Below are 13,829 nucleotides of genomic sequence, written 5' to 3'. Positions count from 1 at the left end.
TATTGTCCGTGGTAAACCTAGACACAGCCAGAGCCAAGACAGTGTAGAGCGAGCAAAATAGACATAGAAAATACGCTAACTACATGGATGCAAGAGCACAACACCGCAGATTTGTGCAGCTAATAAAGAATAGCGCTGTACATTTTTGGAATTAAAAGATCTTCGCACAAAGCGATGTTTGGCTGCCCTCCTAAACATGGTTTGTCTTCAACAAGTTTACCTCCTGAAGCACTGATGAACGTTTACTTTGAGGATGACCCCGAAAATATACAGTAACTCTCCATTGCAAGAGGATAACATACCAATAGGAACAGAAGTCGAGAACAGACAGAAAAAGTATTCCTGGCAATAATGACTACTGCTTGACTGATTTAGACGAGTCGACTCGTGCTATTATAAAACACAAAACTGAAGCGTACAAATGCTTAGAAGAGCAAGCGCAAAGAACGCGGCAGGGTTCTGATCGCTGCTTTCCAACAATGGAAAAGAGCTGTACTGTGAGAGATCCAGGTGCCGACTTCGATAGAGGAAGAGGGGATGCTAGGTCGATCTTGGCTGTCGTCCTCGGGACAACGGCCTAGGGCTTCTACCGAATCGGGACGAGAGATTGTGTGCTGAGTCAACTATACGCACGATAATGAATTGTTTGTTTTAAAATAATTATGGAAGGGACGATACGATATGCCACTGCAGCTACAACTAGAACGTTTTGTTTCAGGTACCAATTCAGTACTTGCCCCCTAATAATAACCTCAGAGGAAGTTCCAGCAAAGAAAACTGTTGCCCTGAGGACAGTTGCGACGTCTCAGTAGATGGGAAGCGGCCACGGATTCTTCCAATGCAACTGCCAGCAAACATGTCAGTCTCTGAGATGCTTCTGCAAAAACAAATCTGTGTTGCGCAGGTCAAAGTAACGCGGTGCAAGTCCTTGTTGCAATAAATGAATTTCACATAGTGACAATGTCTTCAAACTACAGTTGGTCAAATGCAACTTTCGAAGTACGACTGTTTTGTTATTACAGCCATGGTTCATATTCCTTACCTCTTGGCAGTGAAGGTATACATTCACTAGTGATAGTGCACTATCCATAGTCAATGTGTATTGTTTGACAGAACTTGAACCAATAACCCACTTTCACTAAATGGGCCAGTGAAGGCGCACTATCACCAGTGATCGTATACTTTCCCTGAAACTTCCACTATAAGATATATAAAGTTCTGCAACAAGTATTCACAGAGCTACACACCGATTTCTATCAGGGTAACGAGAAGCTGAAAAATTGGCAGCTTAGAAAAAAGAAATGTGATGCGGGCTTGTCCTACCAACACAGTAAACGTGTTTTGTTACAAGCTGTGGTTGTTTTCTCTCACAGGATTCGACACTAAAACGCAGTTTGTGGCTGAACATCTGTCATGAGAGAAGTGCAGTAAAAGTTCAGAAACTACCAATTTTGGTAACTAGTTCTCATAATAACCAATTCATATACGTATTACATTAGCTCAAATACGAGATCTCCAGCCATCTGCATACAATCAGATAAAGACTATCAACACACCATTTCATTTACATACATTTTATCTGCTCACACATGGCAAATGCTTGGAGTTAAATTTGCGAAAATCCAAGCTGAACCAATCTACGAAAACAATTATTAGCCTGATACTCGCACCAATATGATAATGGTCTCCCCAGACAGTTTAAGCCAGTGTTACTTTTTCCTCTGTACGGGATCTGACTAAAAACGTAGTTGGACAGATGTTTTAACAGACAACAGAGCAGGCCATTAAGTCTAAACTCCACATCGCCGAATCAAATGACATCTCCTCTCTACATTGCCGCTACCCATTCACCTGCAGACCCACCAGTCGGACCGTGGCATTTCGTTTGTGCCAGACCTTGGACCCGCTGCCCGTCGAAAAAATTCTGAAAGAGGGGCAGAGTAATGTAAACATCCACGAGAAACTTAGAAAGACAGCCACAGAAATCCATTCTCTATTGAAACGAGGATACGGTGATGTATGTCTTTCACCTACTCAAATTTTTGAGGTAATTACGCGGTTCAAAGTGGACAAGGAAATTGAAGATGAGTCAAGCTTAGGGCGACACTCAACGTGAGCAACGTTAGAAAGCACTGGAGAGAAAGAAAGAAAGATAGAATTGGAGATTAATCCGAAAAGACGATTATGAGTACTTGTGTGGTTACTGCTGTTGTAAAAATTGACAAACAATTCGGCAGATTTTACATGAACATTTTTATAAGAGGAAAGTTTGTTCAAAATCGTTCCCAAGAAACTGTCGCCTGTCAAGCCGTTTTTGGCGAAGCAGGGGATCCCTGTGTTGGAACATCCAACCTATTCACTAGATATTGCTCCGTCTGACTTTTCTGTTCCCCAAAGCGTAATCCGCTCAGAAAAGAATAAGATTTGAGACAGCTAAAGTTGTGAAAGAGACCACGAACGTGCTTTCAGAAGATAAACTTCAAAACACTGCGTTGAGCAGTGAAAATTCGAATGGAGCGGTGTAAAGATCGAGGAAAGGAGTGCTTTGATGGGGGTAATATAAAAGCTATGAAGAAACAAAAATAAAGAGTATTAATCCCTAATCCGTATGTCTTTGGGGTAATTTAAAATACGGAAATATACCGAACAGGGATTATAATCACTGATGAATTGACTGCGCTCACTTCAGTTACGGTACCGTGGTGTCTTGAACTTCACTCTACCAACCCTTTAAGTGACACTGGTAAATACATCTAGTCTGAAATATTGTTTATTATTTTTATTTTATATATCACAAACGATAGATTTTATTGGTGTCCCCATATTCAAAATAGCTTCTATGGTGAGTATTAATACTATTTTTATGTTTCTATGCAGATAGTTCTGAGATACCAGGGAACGAGTGACTAATGGCTTGAATATTTGGGAGCTCCAATGTTAGGCGCGTAATGGGGCCCCTTAGGGATATGGCGGCTAAGGAGGGGAAGAAATCCAGTGTGCACTCCGTGTGCATTCCGGGAGGAGTCATTCCTGATGTCGAAAGGGTCCTTCCGGATGCCATGAAGAGCACAGGGTGCAGCCAGCTGCAGGTGGTGGCACATGTCGGCACTAATGACGTGTGTCGCTTTGGATCTGAGGAAATTCTCTCTGGATTCCAGCGGCTATCTGATTTGGTGAAGGCTGCCGGTCTTGCTTACGAGATGAAGGCAGAGCTCACCATCTGCAGCATCGTTGACAGAACCGACTGCGGACCTTTGGTGCAGAGCCGGGTGGAGGGTCTGAATCAGAGGCTCAGACGGTTTTGCGACCGTATTGGCTGCAGATTCCTTGACTTGCGCCATAGGGTGGTGGGGTTTCGGGTTCCGCTGAATAGGTCAGGAGTTCACTACACTCAGCTGGCGGCTACACGGGTAGCGGAGGCTGTGTGGCGTGGACTGGGCGGTTTTTTAGGTTAGAAGGCCTCGGGAAAGTGCGGGATGGGCTGCAATGTCAAAGGGTGCTTGGCAATTACAGGACGTGCTTGGATCAAGGAACAGTCGGAATTATAGTTGTAAATTGTTGTAGTTGCGCTGGAAAAGTCCCTGAGCTTCAAGCGCTAATAGAAAGCACAGAAGCTGATATCGTTATAGGTACAGAAAGCTGGCTAAAGCCTGAAATAAGTTCTGCAGAAATTTTTACGAAGTCTCAGACGGTGTTCAGGAAAGATAGATTAGGCAGAATTGGTGGTGGAGTGTTGGTGTCTGTCAGTAGTGGTTTATCTTGTAGTGAAGTCGAAGTAGATACTCTGTGCGAATTGGTGTGGGTGGAGGTTATACTTAACAGCCGAATTAAGTTAATAATTGGCTCCTTCTACCGACCCCCAGACTCCGATGATACAGTTGCGGAACAGTTCAGAGAAAGTTTGAGTCTCGTAACAAATAAATACCCCACTCATACGGTTATAGTTGGTGGGGACTTCAACCTACCCTCGGTATGTTGGCAAAAATACTTGTTCAAAACCGGTGGTAGGCACAAAACGTCTTCCGAGATTGTCCTAAATGCATTCTCCGAAAATTATTTAGAGCAGTTAGTCCACGAACCCACGCGAATTGTAAATGGTTGCGAAAACACACTTGACCTCTTGGCCACAAACAATCCAGAGCTGATAGAGAGCATCATGACTGATACAGGGATTAGTGATCACAAGGTCATTGTAGCTAGGCTCAATACCATTTCTTCCAAATCCATCAAAAACAAACGCAAAATAATTTTATTTAAAAAAGCGGATAAAGTTCCACTAGAAGCCTTCCTAAAAGACAATTTCCATTCCTTCCGAACTGATTATGCGAATGTAGACGAGATGTGGCTCAAATTCAAAGATATAGTAGCAACAGCAATTGAGATATTCATACCTCATAAATTGGTAAGAGATGGAACGGATCCCCCGTGGTACACAAAAAAGGTCCGAACGCTGTTGCAGAGGCAACGGAAAAAGCATGCGAAGTTCAGAAGAACGCGAAATCCTGAAGATGGGCTAAAATTTACAGACGCGCGAAATTTGGCACGTACTTCGATGCGAGATGCCTTTAATAGGTTCCACAACGAAACATTGTCTCGAAATTTGGTAGAAAATCCGAAGAAATTCTGGTCGTATGTAAAGTACACAAGCGGCAAGACGCAGTCAATACCTTCGCTGCGCAGTGCCGATGGTACTGTTATCGACGACTGCGCCGCTAAAGCGGAGTTATTGAACGCAGTTTTCCGAAATTCCTTCACCAGGGAAGACGAATGGAATATTCCAGAATTTGAAACACGAACATCTGCTAGCATGAGTTTCTTAGAAGTAGATACCTTAGGGGTTGCGAAGCAACTCAAATCGCTTGATACGGGCAAGTCTTCAGGTCCAGATTGTATACCGATTAGGTTCCTTTCAGATTACGCTGATACTATAGCTCCCTACTTAGCACTCATATACAACCGCTCGCTCACCGATAGATCTGTACCTACAGATTGGAAAATTGCGCAGGTCGCACCAGTGTTCAAGAAGGGTAGTAGGAGTAATCCATTTAACTACAGACCTATATCATTGACGTCGGTTTGCAGTAGGGTTTTGGAGCATATACTGTATTCAAACATTATGAATCACCTCGAAGGGAACGATCTATTGACACGTAATCAGCATGGCTTCAGAAAACATCGCTCTTGTGCAACGCAGCTAGCTCTTTATTCGCACGAAGTAATGGCCGCTATCGACAGGGGATCTCAAGTTGATTCCGTATTTCTAGATTTCCGGAAAGCTTTTGACACCGTTCCTCACAAGCGACTTCTAATCAAGCTGCGGAGCTATGGGGTATCGTCTCAGTTGTGCGACTGGATTCGTGATTTCCTGTCAGGAAGGTCGCAGTTCGTAGTAATAGACGGCAAATCATCGAGTAAAACTGAAGTGATATCAGGTGTCCCCCAGGGAAGCGTCCTGGGACCTCTACTGTTCCTGATCTATATAAATGACCTGGGTGACAATCTGAGCAGTTCTCTTAGGTTGTTCGCAGATGATGCTGTAATTTACCGTCTAGTAAGGTCATCCGAAGACCAGTATCAGCTGCAAAGCGATTTAGAAAAGATTGCTGTATGGTGTGTCAGGTGGCAGTTGACGCTAAATAACGAAAAGTGTGAGATGATCCACATGAGTTCCAAAAGAAATCCGTTGGAATTCGATTACTCGATAAATAGTACAATTCTCAAGGCTGTCAATTCAACTAAGTACCTGGGTGTTAAAATTACAAACAACTTCAGTTGGAAGGACCACATAGATAATATTGTCGGGAAGGCGAGCCAAAGGTTGCGTTTCATTGGCAGGACACTTAGAAGATGCAACAAGTCCACTAAAGAGACAGCTTACACTACACTCGTTCGTCCTCTGTTAGAATATTGCTGCGCGGTGTGGGATCCTTACCAGGTGGGATTGACGGAGGACATCGAGAGGGTGCAAAGAAGGGCAGCTCGTTTTGTATTATCGCGTTATAGGGGAGAGAGTGTGGCAGATATGATACACGAGTTGGGATGGAAGTCATTACAGCATAGACGTTTTTCGTCGCGGCGAGAGCTTTTTACGAAATTTCAGTCACCAACTTTCTCTTCCGAATGCGAAAATATTTTGTTGAGCCCAACCTACATAGGTAGGAATGATCATCAAAATAAAATAAGAGAAATCAGAGCTCGAACAGAAAGGTTTAGGTGTTCGTTTTTCCCGCTCGCTGTTCGGGAGTGGAATAGTAGAGAGATAGTATGATTGTGGTTCGATGAACCCTCTGCCAAGCACTTAAATGTGAATTGCAGAGTAGTCATGTAGATGTAGATGTAGATGTAGACCTTTGGGGCAATCTTTTTCGGGGCTATTTTACGTTAGACATTTATGGGTTTACTCTTCTGATATAAAATACGATGAATTATATTCAGAACAACGTTTCCTACATTACGCAGTATAAAATCAATAGGAGAGTCATTTGTACAGCTCGCTTCTTCCGCGACCTTCATGTAAAGAGACTGTCATGGATTCAGTTCCTAGTTAATGTATATCCACTTATGCTGTGAACCACCGCCTCTACTAAAGAATGAACGTCGCAGATGATATTTTTCAAAAAATTACCTCATGAATGGTAGGCACAGAGATAATATAAATTATTTCCGCTCACAGTTCACATGTAGGGTGATTGCTGAAAATTTTCAATATGTCGAAAACGAATTATGCACATACGTGAATGTAACGGGCACATTATTTATTCATTTCTGCTTGGCTCTTTTAGAGTTAGAGAGATCAACTGTCATCAGTGAAAATTTCTTTTAGGTCTATAAGGAGGACTTCACAGACCTGTAATAGTAACATCCCAATGAAGTTGTGGCTCGTAGTGAAATTAACTGCTGGGAATAGGTCATAGAAGAACATGCAGAAGATTCAGCCTTTAGAAGAGCTTGATGCAGATTATGGATCTTTTATTTCTCCAGTCAAACACCACAAAAACTGATGGTAGTCTGGACTACAGTGTCAGACCAGTCTAGTACAGAAGTGGCAGGTTGAGTACCCTGTACATGCCTATAAAAGCATTTCATGAAGCTCGTGAAACTGACTACCATACTGAAGTGGCCGCGAATGTGGATTTATATGCACCGTCTAAAGTTGGTTGTGAATCTCTGTCATTTGGGATTGGCTTCCTCATGACAGCATGTGTTTACAACTGAAGCTGACATTGTTAGTTTGTTGCAAAGCTCTTCAGTAAAGATTAAGCTCTTGATTCACTCTTAAGAATATTTATCACCCCGTTATACTGGAGTCAACTACATCATAACTTTAACAATTTTATTGATTGCTACTCCCAAACACAACATGTTGTTGTTGTCGTTGTTGTTGTTGTTGTAGTCTTCAGTCCAGAGACTGGTTTGATGCAGCTCTCCATGTTACTCTATCCTGTTCAAGCTGCTTCGTCTCCCAGAACCCACAGCCACCACATCATGAATCTGCTTAGTGTGTTTATCTCTTGGTCTCCCTCTACGATTTTTACCCAGCACGCTGCCTTCCAATACTAAATTGGTGATCGCTTGATACCTCAGAACACGTCCTACCAACCGATCCCTTCTTCTAGTCAAGTTGTGCGACAAATTTCTCTTTTCCCCAATTCTATTCAATACCTCCTCATTAGTTGTGTGATCTAACCATCTAATCTTCAGCATTCTTCTGTAGCACCACATTTCGAAAGCTTCTATTCTCTTCTTGTCTAAACTATTTTTCGTCCACGTTTCACTTCCATACATGGTACACTCCATACAAATACTTTCAGAAACGACTTCCTGACACTTAAATCAATACTCGATGTTAAATTTTTCTTCTTCAGAAACGCCTTCCTTGCCATTGCCAGTCTACATTTTATATCCTCTCTACTCCGAGCATCATCAGTTATTTTGCTCCCCAAATAGCAAAAATCCTTTACTACTTTAAGTGTGTCATTTCCTAACCTAATTCCCTCAGCATCACCCGACTTAATTCGACTACATTAAATTATCCTCATTTTGCTTTTGTTGATGTTCATCTTATATCCTCCTTTCAAGGCACTGTCCATTCCCTTCAACTGCTCTTACAAGTCCTCTGCTGACTGACAGAATTACAATGTCATCGGCGAACCTCAAAGTTTTTATTCCTTCTCCATGGATTTTAATTCCTACTCCGAACTTTTCTTTTGTTTCCTATATTGCATGCTCAGTATACAGATTGAATAACATCGGGGATAGGCTACAACCCTGTCTCACTCCCTTCCCAACCACTGCTTCCCTTTCATGCCCCTCAACTCTTGTAACTGCCATCTGGTTTCTGTACAAATTGTAAATAGCCTTTCGTTCCCTGTATTTTACCCCTGACACCTCAGAATCTGAAAGAGAGTATTCCAGTCAACATTGTCAAAAGCTTTCTCTAAGTCCACAAATGCTAGAAACGTAAGTTTGCCCTTCCTCAATCTAGCTTCCAAGATAAGTCGTAGGGTCAGTATTGCCTCACGTGCTCCAATATTTCTACGGAATCCAAACTGATCTTCCCCGAGGTCGGCTTCTATCAGTTTTTACATTCGTCTGTAAAGAATTGGCGTTAGTATTTGGCAGCTGTGACTTATTAAACTGATAGCTCGGTAATTTTCACATCTGTCAACACCTGCTTTCTTTGGGATTGGAATTATTATATTATTCTTGAAGTCTGAGGGTATTTCGCCTGTTTCATACATCTTGCTCACCAGATGGTAGAGTTTTGTCAGGACTGGCTTTCCCAAGGCTGTCAGTAGTTCTAATGGAATGTTGTCTACTCCGGGGCCTTGTTTCGACTCAGGTCTTTCAGTGCTCTGTCAAACTCTTCACGCAGTATCGTATCTCCGATTTCATCTTCATCTACATCCTCTTCCATTTCCATAATATTGTCCTCAAGTCCATCGCCCTTTTATAGACCCTCTATATACTCCTTCCACCTTTCCGCTTTCCCTTCTTTGCTTAGATCTGGGTTTCCATCAAAGCTCATTATATTCATGCAAGTAGTTCTCTTTAATTTTCCTTTAGGCAGTATCTATCTTACCCCTAATGAGATAAGCCTCTACATCCTTACATTTGTCCTCTAGCCATCCCTGCTTAGCCATTTTGCACTTCCTGTCAATCTCATTTTTGAGACGTTTGTATTCCTTTTTGCCTGCTTCATTTATTGCATATTTATATTTTCTCCTTTCATCAATAAAATTCAATATTTCTTCTGTTACCCAAGGATTTCTACCAGCCCTCATCTTTTTACCTTGATCCTCTGCTGCCTTCACTATTTCATCCCTCAAAGCTACCCATTCTTCTACTACTGTATTTCTTTCCTGCATTCCTGACAATTGTTCCCTTGTGCTCTCCCTGAAACTCTGTACAACCTCTGGTTCTTTCAATTTATCCAGGTCCTATCTCCTTAAATTCTCACCTTTTTGCAGTTTCTTCAGTTTTAATCTACAGTTCATAAGCAATAGATTGTGGTCAGAGTCCACATCTGCCCCTGGAAATGTCTTACTATTTAAAACCTGGTTCCTAAATCTCTGTCTTACCATTATATGATCTATCTGATACCTTTTAGTAACTCCAGGGTTCTTCCATGTATAGAACCTTCTTTCATGATTCTTAAACTAAGTGTTAGCTATGATTAAGTTATGCTCTGCGTCAAATTCTACCAGGCGGCTTCCTCTTTCATTTCTTAGTCCCAATCCATATTCACCTACTATGTTTCCTTCTCTCCCTTTTCCTACCGATGAATTCCAGTCACCATGACTATTAAATTTTCGTCTCCCTTCACTACCTGAATAATTTCTTTTATCTCATCACACATTTCTTCAATTTCTTCGTCATCTGCAGAGCTAGTTGGCATATAAACTTTTACTACTGTAGTAGGCGTGGGCTTTGTGTCTATCTTGGCCACAATAATGCGTTCACTATGCTGTTTGTAGTAGCTTACCTGTACTCCTATTTTTTTTATTCATTATTAAACCTACTCCTGCATTACCCTTATTTGATCTTGTATTTATAACCCTGTATTCACCTGACCAAAAAGTCTTGTTCCTCCTGCCACCGAACTTCACTAATTCCTACTATATCTAACTTTAACCTATCCATTTCGCCGGCCTCGGTGGCCGTGCGGTTCTAGGCGCTGCAGTCCGGAACCGCGGGACTGCTACGGTCGCAGGTTCGAATCCTGCCTCGGGCATGGATATGTGTGATGTCCTTAGGTTAGTTAGGTTTAAATAGTTCTAAGTTCTAGGGGGCTGATGACCTCAGATGTTAAGTCCCATAGTGTTCAGAGCCATTTGAACCTTTTGAACCTATCCATTTCCCTTTTTAAATTTTTTAACCTAACTGCCCGATTAAGGGATCTGACATTCCACGCTCCGATCCGTAGAACGCCAGTTTTCTTTCTCCTGATAACGACGTCCTCCTGAGTAGTCCCCGCCCGGAGATCCGAATGGGGGATTATTTTAGCTCCGGAATATGTTACCCAAGAGGATGCCATCATCATTTAATCATACAGTAAAGCTGCATGCCCTCGGGAAAAATTACGGCTGTAGTTTCTCCTTGCTTTCAGCCGTACGCAGTACCAAAACAGCGAGGCCATTTTGGTTAGTGTTACAAGGCCAGATCAGTCAATCATCCAGACTGTTGTTGCCCCTGCAACTACTGAAAAGGCTGCTGCCCCCTCTTCAGGAACCACACGTTTGTCTGGCCTGTCAACAGATTACCCCTCTGTTGTGGTTGCACCTACGGTACGGCTATCTGTATCGTTGAGGCACGCAAGCCTCCCCACCAACGGCAAGGTCCATGGTTCAACACTGAAAATGAAATGAGCGTGATGGGGTAACCATGGGAAATGGCAGATGAGGAAGTGGGGAAATTCTTTTTTGAATTCTTCGTGATCAATAACGATAGTGACGACGACATAAGAATGGAAGCCCGGCATTAATGACCATGGTATGTTATGCCAGGAAAATGCCTTTATCCGATAGTGACTGAAAAAGTGGTTGTTACTGATGACACCATACGAGAACTATGACCGCTCGTCTGAATCTCCTTTGGCTAGGTGCTGATAAGACACCGTGCCTGCGGGTTCTGGTCATAAAATCCATTCCAGCAATATATTCCTCTATTGTGCTACGCTTAGTTTAGACAATAGGAAGCTACTGTTGAACTGAGCCCGCTGGGAGGACGCCCTATCAATAGCACATTTTAACACAGCTGTAGAAACTAACAACGATCAGGTATTTGTTGTTATTTTGCAAGTAAGTCATCTGTTCGTCTTCTCGAGAATTCATTTATAACGCGAAACCACGGTAATCTCTTCCCAACAAAATACGACCTCTGACGGTGTAATTACTCGTTCATTGTTAGCAGAACCTCATTCCCGCACGTTCAGCGAACACACTGCTGATGGACAACATTAGTTCATTATCGGAGAATGACGCCTAAGAGCTGGGGCAAAAATTCGCTTTCCAGTTTTTTATCTGCCTTTAACGGTTTAAGAGAACTCCATTTCCATTCTTTATTGAATTTCACAAAATGCCAACAAAAAAAAATCAACGTTAACGTTTACATTTCGCTGAAATAATGCTGGAAGTATTCATCACACTTCGAAACTGCATGTGATTTGCTGTCGGATTCTAGAGTTTCATTTCATAGCAAGTTCCTATGATTTAAACACCTTTAACATTTCGACATCTTGCTTCGTCGGCAGTCGGCGCTTTGCCAGCAAACAAGGGAATTTGTTATAGACCAAATATTTGTTGTCCACTGTAACGATATAGTGCTCCGTAGCTGATCGCTTCGTTAAAATTGCTGCTGTAATTAATTCACTAGAAAGAAGAAGTTTTCAGCAAGCTAAAATAATTGCTAATACCTTGGAAATATTACGAGATGGCTCGATTAAAGTAACCCAGGAAAGTGTGTTCTAGCGGATGTCCGCAAACAGCTGGTTGCCACCGCAACTGCTGCCAACCAGATATTCTTGTGTAGTTACCGGCGAATCCATGCACGCATTTGAATTTTGATACAAAATGTGGCTTGTGTAAAAGAAGCCTTTGGCAATTTAGCAATCAATGTTTATGGGAAATTAATTACACGAGAACCACAAACTTGCCATTCACGCGAAGATTCGAACCTGAAAATAACCTCTGAATTAATTTCTAGCTAATGCAGTAAGAAAAAACAAAATGATAGAGCTAAAAAAGGGCGACGCAAAGTTGGTAGTAAAAAGGCATTCTGTTCTTGAGATAGAAAGGAGCAAGAAAGCTTTCGAAGATTAAAGCCTTAAAGGGCTGCTGACAAAACGTGTAAATATCATAGACTCTCAACCAGAACAATTCATAAAATATTAGAATTTTAATGAAAATCACTGCTTTCAGCAGAAAAATGCGAAAATGTGTAGATTCACCACAGTAGAATCCACCAGGTTAATAATTGTTATCCAAGCATAAAAATTCGAAAAAAATCACGTCGAGATATAAACATTTTCCCAAACGACGGGTTCTTAACATGGGTTTTTTTTTTCTTTGAATTTGACACGTGTATTTTGATTTTATTCACTGGAAATGGTTGGTGGAAGACTGCGACTGTCAAAACAATGGGTTTGTTTACGAAATAACTTCCTGCTACGCTACCAGTCACAATTATGTTTATTTTTGCACTATGCTTTTCGGGAAGTGATTCCTATTTTAAAGTGCTTGTTTCGTATGCTATTCGATTTATTCACTCATCCGCAAATCAAAAACATCGCGAATAAATGCCACAGCACAAGAAAAACGTACTTGTTTAGCTTTTACAAACTTTTCTTTTGGAGGAACGCAGTTTTGCTTTTATTGAAAAATGACAAGATACTTCTGGGACAGGTTCGGCTACGTAAGTTTTTTTTTTTTTGTTTTTTTAAGTTATGAGGTTCGCCGGCTTTCAAAACGAACATTTATGTAAGACGTCAAATTATTCATATAGAAATACGTGCAAGAGAATTTTAAAATTAGATCAGAAGAAATGGTTAAATCCTTTCGCTGTTTGTTCATTAATTCACTATTCTTCCCTAATTTAAAACAGCGAACAGAATTATTCAATACCGCTAGCTAAAGACACTATTATGCACATCGGCGAAAATGGATGTGGAACACGAAATATTTAGAATAGCTTTGGAGTAAACGAATGAATCAACCGGCTCCCACAGTTTACTATTCGAAAATAAAATGAGAAAGCAGAAAATGAGACTTTTGATGACAGCCAAGAGTTGTCATTACACATCTTCCGAACACAATACTCATTTTCTCGAGAAAAAGATGATTCAGACAAAAGATAACTGGCAGGCAGCTAATAATCTTATTCATAGCCATACTCAAGCACTCGCAGATTTACCTGAAGCACGATCTCTACACATGTGACGACAGGGCTCCACCACATGAATTCGACACCTGTTGCTCGTCGCTTTCTTGTCGTAACTGCTGTAGAATGAACGGCGCAGCCTGTCATCACGTTGGTAGCCGTGGATTGCGACGGACATCTAGCGGCGTTTTGAATAAACTATTGACAACTAGGTACTGAGTTGTTGCAGGTCAAGTTTAAGAGCTCGTAGTCGTTTGAATTTCATTGAAATGAAACAACTTACTTCGTGTAATTATTTACATTTGCCAACAATTTCGCCACGCATTTAAAGCGTAATACATTTGGAATCTTACCCAGGATTGATAAAATGTGAATCGTAATAGGTCACATAATAAAATTATTCCCCGTACATTCTTTATAAATCAGAAGTTTTCTTTCTTGAATTTATTACA

General features: G+C 41.4%; 1 protein-coding gene across 2 annotated transcripts in view; it reads right to left on the bottom strand.

Annotated features, from left to right (window-relative positions):
• LOC126351133 (sodium- and chloride-dependent GABA transporter ine) overlaps positions 1 to 13,589 on the bottom strand; it is a 340,642-nt gene extending 327,053 nt beyond the window's left edge. The window contains exon 1 of one of the 2 annotated variants that reach the window (XM_050002576.1): positions 13,411 to 13,589. The gene's annotated coding sequence lies outside the window, so the exon portion shown is untranslated. The remainder of the gene's footprint in view (positions 1 to 13,410) is intronic. The other variant, XM_050002579.1, reaches the window with a different exon arrangement.
• Between the last annotated feature and the right edge of the window lie 240 nt (positions 13,590 to 13,829).

The sequence above is a fragment of the Schistocerca gregaria genome, chromosome 1 (assembly GCF_023897955.1).
Source record: "Schistocerca gregaria isolate iqSchGreg1 chromosome 1, iqSchGreg1.2, whole genome shotgun sequence".
NCBI classification, from domain to species: domain Eukaryota; kingdom Metazoa; phylum Arthropoda; class Insecta; order Orthoptera; family Acrididae; genus Schistocerca; species Schistocerca gregaria.
This window is presented reverse-complemented; position numbering and strand designations above follow the sequence as displayed.